This window comes from Pinus tabuliformis, chromosome 6 (genome assembly GCF_031772625.1).
Source record: "Pinus tabuliformis cultivar Carrire ecotype Pingquan chromosome 6, CPIR1, whole genome shotgun sequence".
In the NCBI taxonomy this organism is placed as follows: domain Eukaryota; kingdom Viridiplantae; phylum Streptophyta; class Pinopsida; order Pinales; family Pinaceae; genus Pinus; species Pinus tabuliformis.
Genome location: NC_142292.1, coordinates 717,671,574 through 717,681,622, shown reverse-complemented (window position 1 = coordinate 717,681,622; position 10,049 = coordinate 717,671,574).

Sequence of the window (10,049 nt, the reverse complement as noted above, 5' to 3'; positions counted from 1 at the left end):
AATATATGGACAACAGCTAAAAACAATTGGTTATGCTTCGTTACCTCTAAGATTTTGGAATATTTTTAGAATCTACAATTTGATTAAGTTTTTGGAATGCATAAATATACTCATCCTTTTAAAAGAACATGTAAAACACTTGAATAACACTTGAATTGAATTATCCATGAGCAGCTCAATTGGTTAATCCGAAAAATGTGAAATCGATGATACTTGAAATACCCAAATTCAAATCCTCTGTTATAACCCAGTATCAAAGGTTTATGACCCAGGTACCAGAGGTTTACTGATACTTGAATTGAATTGTATAAAATTCACAATTTAAATTATAATTCCAATAATTCCCTACCAAAATTTCCATTCCAATAAATTTTTATCCTTTATTTTATATTCTAGCATTTTCTCAGAAAGTTGTCCAAACCTCTCAAGATGAAAGTGAAATACCAATGTTTTTCAAATTCGTTCCTGTTTTCTTGACATTTTTTGATCGGTAGAAAACTACAATTTGATTTTTTTTTAACTATGAGCTGTGAGCAGTAGCACACATGGGCGTTTGAATTTTAGAATATGATGAGAGATGTGCAAGGCCGTCGATAAATTACAACACTATCGCTGTCAGGTGGTCCACTCGCCATATCTCTCTAAAATACTTTTTGGAAGGTGCAAAACACTTATTGTACGCGTTTGATTCTTTTCGGATAAGAGGGACAACGTCATTAACTAGCTCCGTAGGTAGGATACGTCCAACATAAAGCCGGAACAATATTTTAAACTAGCATTTGCACCTAATGTTGCAAAGGAAACGTCGTAAGGCATAGAGTGGGGAAGAATAGCGACATGTAAATGGAAATTATTGAAAGCAAGGGTGGATGATCAGAAACCAAGTGACCAGTGCGTGTTTAATCAGAAGATTGGGCAAGTGTTCTTTGGATTGGTGATCATTAGTAAAATTGCAAGGAGGAATATATATATCAGTAAAAGCTCATTGTTGGGAGAACAATGAGTGCAGTTTGACTGCAATATCTTTTCCTTCTGGCACTTTTATTGCTATATCTTTTCCTTCTGCCATGCTCCTGCTCTCTAGAAAGTCCTAGAGAGCAGTTTCCCTTGACTATCTGTCATGCTCAATTGTGTAGATTTTGATTTCAATTGGAGCTAGAGAAAGCAATGTAAGAATGTCATTCTTGATCACAATAAAACAAGTCGTTAGAGGATATCAAAAATGAAGTGACCAATACATGTTTAGTCAGAAGACCGGGCAAGTTCTCTATGAATTGGCGATCATTGGTAAAATTGCAAGGAGGAGAAGATATAGCAGTGTAAGTTCACTGTTTGGAGAACATTGAGCACACTTTGACTGCTATATCTTTTCCTTCTGGAACTTCTACCGCTATAGCTTTTCTTTCTGTCATGCTCCTACTCCGATATACTATATTCTCATTCCATTTTCATTAGCAAACATAGTACAACTATAGTCCTGAGCACACCTCTCTCTCCATGAATTCCAGCTAATCTTATTCCTTCCGTGATGACAAGTTCTGGATTTCATTCCGAAAAGGTGCATATGTCTGACAAGTTTGATATGAAAATCAAGTTTATATCTAGAAAGCTTGTAGATACTAGGCACAATCACTACCTACCATGTAATCACATACTTTTCATTCATTCCTTCACTCAATAAAATGCAGTTTAGTTTCTCACACTAACATCTATCGATCTATCTACATATATGACTAGCAGTCTCCACAAAAGACAGGGCTCATAGGTAGCTAAGTCATTAAAATTAACACTTGGATTGATTTTCCTTTCGTAGGTCAGTTCACCCTGATAGGTGCTGCAATTTTAGATGGCCAAAGAAGATGCTTCAGCCCTATCACTTATGATTACAACTATCAAACCATGTAATGGCACCCACCCTAATAAGTGCTGCAATTTTAAATGGCCAAAGAGGATGCTTCAGCCCTATCACTTATGATTACAACTATGAAGTTGAAGAACAAGACAACCATATGTCTAAAAATAACTTAAGTCAAAAGCGAGACACTTAATATATTTGTTTTTTTGAAACAGGTCTATTCATTACAAAGATGTAATATATCTCTTCACAACAAGAAGCTTCTCCATGCATGTCTTTAGGTGCCAACAAAACCACTTCTTATGGTATTTTGGCAACACCAACAAGGTGGAAACTAACAAAGGTTGCACTTTCCACTATTCCATACATGATCCATCCTTCTCATTAAAGTTCGAGCCACTAATCTATCCTTCACTTTTTCTTTGAGAAGAAACCCACTGATTTATTATTCAAAATGCTTGATTGATTTTACCTGGTAAATTATCTTAATTCAAAAGAGATTGTAATTGGTTTTCACCTGTGTTCATCTGGAAAGAAACATACAAGAATAAAAGCTAAAGAATGATGTCTCATTCAAAATTAGTGGGCCTCCTAATAACATTGCCAAATCTGCTTTCACTCACTCCCCACGAATTTAGATAAAAAAAACATTACAAAGAAGAAATAAATATTTTTTCTATAATCTAGATCCATCCCCATAAGCACTAGACCCTAGCAGAGCAGTTTCCCTTGAATATCTGTCATGCTCAATTGTGTAGATTTTGATTTCAATTAGAGCCAGAGAAAGAAATATAAGAATGTCATTCTTGATCACAATAAAACAAGTGGTTGGAGGATATCAAAAACCAAGTGACCAATACATGTTTAGCCAGAAGACCAGGCAAATGCTCTATGAATTGGCGATCGTTGGTAAAATTGCAAGGAGGAGAAGATATAGCAGTGTAAGTTCATTGTTTGGAGAACATTGATCACACTTTGACTGCTATATCTTTTCCTTCTAGCACTTATACTACTATATCTGTTCCTTCTTTCATGCTCTTACTCCAATATACTATATTCTCATTCCATTTTCATTAGCAAACACAATACAGTTATAGTCTTGGACACACCTCTCTCTCCATGAAGTCCAGCTAATCTTATTCCTTCCATGATGACAAGTTCTGTATTTCATTCCAAAAAGGTGCATCTGTCTGACAAATTTGATATGCAAATCAAGTTTATATCTAGAAAGTATGTAGATACTTGGCAAAGTCACTTCCTACCATGGAATCGGTCACCTCCAGACTGCGATAGACCCGCATTTCTGATGGTGAAGACAAAAATAATAAGCAAACCTCCCCGCTGCTGCAACAGAAAAATCATGACAGGGTTACTGCTTGAAAGATGGAGGAAAGGAAAGAAGTTAAGTCTCAGAATCATGAGCTGAGGTATTACCGGGCTTGGTGACCGTAGAAAACCATCCGGGAACCTGCATATCAAATATACAACCTATATAATTTTGCCAAATTCAAAAACCCAACAAAGCAAAATTTATTATGCCAATATCAAAGTGATGCAATTTCTGCTAATAATGTTCATCAAATATGGCATGGTATTAGGAAAACAAATAAAAAGTTATGAGAAAGCTCACCTTCCATTGAAGAGTATAACATGGGCAAGTGTTGCAACAATCCTTGCAAAACCAATCCAGTGGAGAAAGAAAAAATTGTGCTAAGAATTGCACCCACTAGGAATAACAATACCAAGTTTTCGTATGACCCAAGTGGGCTGAACAGGCGTTTCAGACCAACCAGGCCCCATGTGACTGATGCATCAAAGGCTACTATGTCCTTTGGACACGTCCAAGGGTTGTCAGGAAGCAGAGAGTCCACATCACAAATATTCTCTATACCTGTCAGCGTCCACCATGTAACACAGAGATTGATTGTACCTGCAACTATTATGCCCACAAGCTGTGTACATCCACAAGTTAGCCCCTGGACTCAAACATAGTTAATAAAAAACTCAACCCCATGAAAAAATATACTTATGGTTTATAAATTATTTTATAATAGTGAACACTATAGAATAAGTGAAAACTGAAAACTATAAGAGCCACACCTGAGCAACATACATGCAACGTGGAGGAATCTTCATGTAGTGCCCAAGCTTCAAGTCTGCAAGAAAAGAAAGAGCATGTACTATACTAATCCTTCCATAAGTCTTGAAAAGGATATTGGCAATTGGTTTTCCAGGCAATAAGTACCCAATAATAAATTACGCAACAACATTGTAACCTGGTTGTTGTTTTCACAACAATAGCAAATAAATTTCAACACGAATCTAGTTCACTTCAAATAACCAGCTCTATTACAACCCAATGGGCTATCAAAAAAAGCATAAGCTCACACTTGCTTTACTGGCATGGGTAGGCATGGGAGAGGTTTTGATGTACTAATTTCCTTTTATGTACTCTTGGAAGGCAAGATAACTGCATCTTTTCCAGTATCAGTTTTGTTCAGAAACGAAAAAGGAAACAACATAAGCTCATTTTCTTTCAGTTTTAGAAAAATTTATTGATCTCTGGAAGTAGCATGGTTTTCTGGTGAGTACAAAATTCATTTTGTTGCCCCTATTCATAGGGATTTTCTAGGGAAATGGATAGTTCAATTGGGAGGAAGAAATAGTTAAATGGAAAAGTTTTGGACCTGATTAGTAGTTGCCTGAATCACTCCAATGGGAAGACTTAATATGCATGCAAGCTCACATGCCGTAGCATTCCCCACCATGGAAGTTGAATATCATCCTTCCATATAATTGAAAGAATAAGTGACAGAGCCATGCTTCCTTCCAGTAGGATAAGAAACCACCACTGTGGTATGGTTACATTCAGTGGCAACCCTTATGTTCAATGAGATAGCTCTTTTTGTAAGTGGGAAAGCTCACTTCTTGACTTGTTTTCTTCTGTCCTTGTTAGGCAAGTAAACAAGCTTCATCAAGAGAAGTTACACCTTATTGCTGATAAAGATCTTCAGGGAAATTTTGATAGATTTCAGATAGAAGAGATGGTTCAGGTTTCTGTGTTATGCACGCAATTTCAGCCTGGACATCATCCCAAAATGTGTGATGTTTTGAGGTACAGGTTGTATATTACCCATGGAGTCTCTTGTGCATGTACTTCATCAAATCATTTTTCAGAAATAAGAAAATCATAGGTCAGAGAGTTATATCACACGAACATCAGGCGTGCCAGGAAAATGTCACCCTAAAAAGCTAAAAAGGCAAGCATTTTTGGCAGCGGCTGATTATAAAATCTGTGTTTTTTGAGAGCAACAAGAATGGTCTGTTGCAATTGTCAATAAAATCGATGATGTATACAATAAGTTATAATAGAGATTAGAATTTTGGCCACCAGGAAATGTAAACCATGTACTGTTGAAGGGGCAATGCAAAATACCAAATTAGTCTGCTGCTAGTGTTAGTGCAATTCAAAATGTTTCTTCCTGTATTTTCATTGTTGAACCAGTAGCAGAGGTGATGTTCTCAGAGGAAACACTGGATATATTGAACATTATCAACTGCACTACACTAGTTTCCTATCAAAGTTGCAGATTTTACACCAAAATTTATGAATAATTGGGAGTTGATGTCTGGATCAGTTTCCTCATCTAATGGTGATGAGGTCTCAAATTTGTAAGGTTATGATGCAAATTTTAACTATGAAACGAGCTCAAATGTTGTTAGCTTTTTCCTTTGTTAACTCCGAGTTCCATTGGGTGTTCATTTTGAAGACAAAATCCATGTGCTACATTGGTATAAGAGAATGTTATATCTGCAAAGCTTGAAATAACTTCTTACAAAGTGCTTTTTGACTATGGTTTACAGATCATGCAATTAATGGGCTTCGCCTAACTTCAGAGATGCTATCAGAATTGGGATATGATCTCACGATGCCTTGTGCAAATTACCTTTGGCAACCATTAATTGTAAACGCTGAGGACAGTCAATTTAATTTCTCTTCTAATCAAACAGAATCAATTTAATTCGTCTTCTAAGTGAGAAGAAATGCAGTTGTTAATTTTTCAGATTTTATTATGCAGCCTGCTAAATTACAGATTATTAGCATATTGTTGTGGATATTTTTGTGACATTTGTACTATATCCTATATCAGCATTTTGTTCTTCATGATACAGAAAATCCTGTCAATGCTAAACGTACTCATCTTCAACTTCTTTGTATGGCTAGAACATTTACATTTACAATAACTTGCATTGATTCGTGCATCCTCTCTCGGCAGACATGTATAATGCTGGTATCAAATTTGATTAGTCTTATTTTTCTTGTAAGGGCTCATGTATCAGAAAATATTTGGTTTTCATCTCCTATAATATAATACATATCAAATTTTCTTAGTCCCCTGTGATAGGTTGAGGCAATGTATATAATGTGCATAATGTCACATTGCCCCAGTACCTTTTCAACAGGATAAACTTCAGAGAAAACTGTCGTATTTGGATTTGGGATATTACTGTTGGAACTCATTACAGATCAAAGGGCTTTAGATTTTGGTCAGGCTATAAAGCAGAAAGTTGTAAAGATTGATTGGGTGAGTATACGCTCGGTTGGAAGAAGCTTGAATGGTTACATTCAGTGGCAACCTTGAAGTTCAATGAAAGAGCTCTTTTTTGTAAGTGGAAAAGCTCACCTCTTGACTTGTTTTCTTGCGTCTTTGTTGGGCAGGTAAAAAAGCTTAATCAAAAGAAGTTGCACCTCATTGCTGATAAAGATCTCAAGGGAGATTTTGATAGATTTCAGTTAGAAGAGATGGTTCAGTTTTCTTTGCTATGCACTCAATTTCAGCCTGGACATTGTCCCAAAATGTGTGATGTTTCTGGTGCAATTGCTAGTTTAACTATCTTAATATTTGTTTATTTTTCACAGTAGGTTATCAGGTTTATATCGTGGGATGAAGACGAAGAGACATCATGAAACAAGGTGTCCACAGTTAACTGCTCCTCAAACCACTGTAGACCTCTCAATTGACTAAAATGATATAAAAAAAAAGTTGTAAAAAAGGAAGCCCATTTTATCTTCAGATGCATAGCCAATTACTTCAGAGGCTCAGTGTATATCTGTGGTTGTAAACATGGCCAGGTCAGTGGCTGACCTTAGAGAAGACAAGCATGCATTTGTAATCTTTGCTTAGGCAAAGGATTGATTACAACAATGAAGATCAAATCACAATTCTGAGTAGTCGGAGGCAAATTGCACATGTATCTCAAGTTGGTGAAAATACTCATTATAACTTCAGCACAAGGAATAAAAAAAAACAGACTCATTTTCTCAGATTATATTGGTCAAATCTATACACTCCCCTCTTCTATTAGTGAATGTATTATCTCAAGTTGGTGAAAATGCTCATTATAACTTCAGCACAAGGAATAAAAAAAAATAGACTCATTTTCTCAGATTATATTGGTCAAATCTATACACTCCCCTCTTCTATTAGTGAATGTATATCTCCTGTATATACCCATTTTTTACAAAGGAATATGAAATTTAAGGTTTATAGTTATTGAAAAAAATAGACCTCAAGTTTAGAGAATTTAAGATAAAGAGGTTGTCTCATGTCAGGAATTTGTAATCCATGGATCTGCACAACTACCCTCTATTTTTCCAATTGAACTTCACATCCGATCAGTACTATAACAAGGTGATCATGAACACTTATTGAACGATTAATTTTTTGGTGTTGTTTATTGGGGAGGTTGACTAATAATCTGTCCACCAAGGTTCCATTCTTGGAATAACTACACCTCAGGCTAAGCACAACCAAAGGTAGTTTGCTATTTGTAGTGCAACCCCTCTGGACATGATATGTCGTTAAAAGAAAAAAAAATCATGTTCTATTCAGAACAGCTGCACATTTCATTTTAAAAACATGCTAAGAGACAAAAAATAATAATTTGACATCTTCATCAGAGTAGTTAACTTTCCAAAGAGTTCACTTAATTGACTTCTTAAATAAACATTGCTTAATATTTAGACCACTTTAATATGATCACTAGTTTGCTGCTGACAAATGAACAATTTCTCAATGTTAATAATCATCTATAGTTCCTATTGTTCTCGACATTGGAGAACAAAAAATGTCATATGCAACTGAGAATTAAGTATAATGGACACGCCACTGATAACCATCCTAAAATGTTTATGTGCCACTCTGGACATGTAGATGAAATTTACCTTCCATAAGTTCCTGACTTTGGCAGAAATAGAAGAGTGAAGTCCAATGTCTTTCCAATGTGCTGTGATCATTGCTCTTGATGAACTTCTATTCCATAAAACTATAACAATATAGTTGTTCTAAAGTGGACCAGCCCAAGCCTGCATTGTCCTCCCAAGCTACAGTGAGAATGTGAGTGCTTAATAAACAGAGTTATATTTGATCCCAAACTTCGTCAGATCAAAATGAAAATCGTTGAGCTTAAATATTTAGGCACACGTAAGATTTATATTAAGGAAAAATGAGTATTTGAATGGAACGGATGTGATTACCTCAAGATCACCATTTTGCCTCACTTCTCTCCCTTGTACTCCTAGTGGGTCTGCACAGAGCAAGATAGTTCATGCTCAAATTTGAAGAAACTTATTGCAACAGACCGACAGAACAAGATAGTTCATGCTCAAATTTGAAGAAACTTATTGCAACAGACTGACAGAAAAGAATCTTCAATTATTTTGGATCTTTTCTTTAGAGTGTTCTACAAATGGAAATGAAGCCACTTCTGCTTTCGTATAGATGCATTTTATTCCCTCAGAAATTTGAGAAAGGACACACCCTGATTGACTGCAATGACCGCTTTATTGCCAAGGATCTTCAACATTTTATCACTCAAAAATCTCACATCACAACCGATCAACAGAAGTGCCTAAATCCCAAAACAGAAACGCAAAGAGATTCAATCAATCCACTCAGAAACCCATTTGATGAGAAATCAGATTGGAACAATACACATTGAAATTCCATGAAATTTACTGAAATCAGTTAGGTCCTTAAAAAAATTCTTCTACTAGTAATGAGCAGAAATCTGTAACTTTAGTCTGGATGATTTCTAGAAGTTAGGAGCCTACGAGCAAAGAATCATCCCTAAGACATTGGCATGTTGAATACCTTCATAAGAGCCCAAATGATGAAATGTGAGCGGTACTCATCTGCAGTCATGTTGCCATTCCCAACCTCTAACATGTCCAGATCTGAAGATATGGGAAAACGTACAAGGTGTCCAAAGAAATTAACAGAGGACAATATTTATAAATCGTTTAATTTCCTTTAGTCAGATACAATGTTTCAAATAACGCTTGTAATGATCTGGAATCGGTTGATGGTATTTATAGCGGTTGTTGAAGTAAGAAGTGTATGATAAAAAGATAAAGCTACTAATAATTCTCTGATCTAGATGTTGTTGAGCCTATATGGCAAAAGCATAACATGGTAGGTCTCTGTAGGGAGAGGGAATTTGTGTGACTGCGTCTTCTTGATATGCATTTATCTTGATTCATGATGAAATAACAACAACTAAAGTCATGACCAAACGATGGTAAACATTTGATAAAAGTAACCAATGTTGCAAAGAACATACTAATCAATTTCACTAGCTACAAAACTACATTCAACCCTCCTTCTTTGATGATTAATCTCTGAATTTCAGCACCTATCTACCTGAAGCCCTTTCGCATGACTGAAGCTGCCAGTGGAGAATTTCGGCCTGCATATCTAAGGTGTCATCCAAGTATTTTTCATTCTGGTCTAGGGAGATCAAAGTTTCTAAGTGAAGGATCTGTAAGGATTGATAAAATGTGGAGCAGTTTCGGCCCTATAATAGAGAAAATCTCTAAATAAGATCAAGGTAACATGACATTGATCTAAGTGTATCATGTTTCCTAACCTCAGGTAGTTGTCCCTCAACAATATAGTCAAAAGACTTGATCAGATATGTGTGATTTAGGACGATTCCTGAGTAGTATTGCTAAAGATCTATCGTTGTGATCCGACCTTATGTGTGGAACCAGAAAATCGATTATGAAAGTGTCCTCTTCAGATGTTGATCCTGCTTTGAGACAAGCCATCTAACCAAAAATTGCCCAAAAGCCTCCTAGAAAAATTCTGATAAAAAGAATCACCACAGATCTACATGGTGGGAAGGAGCACAA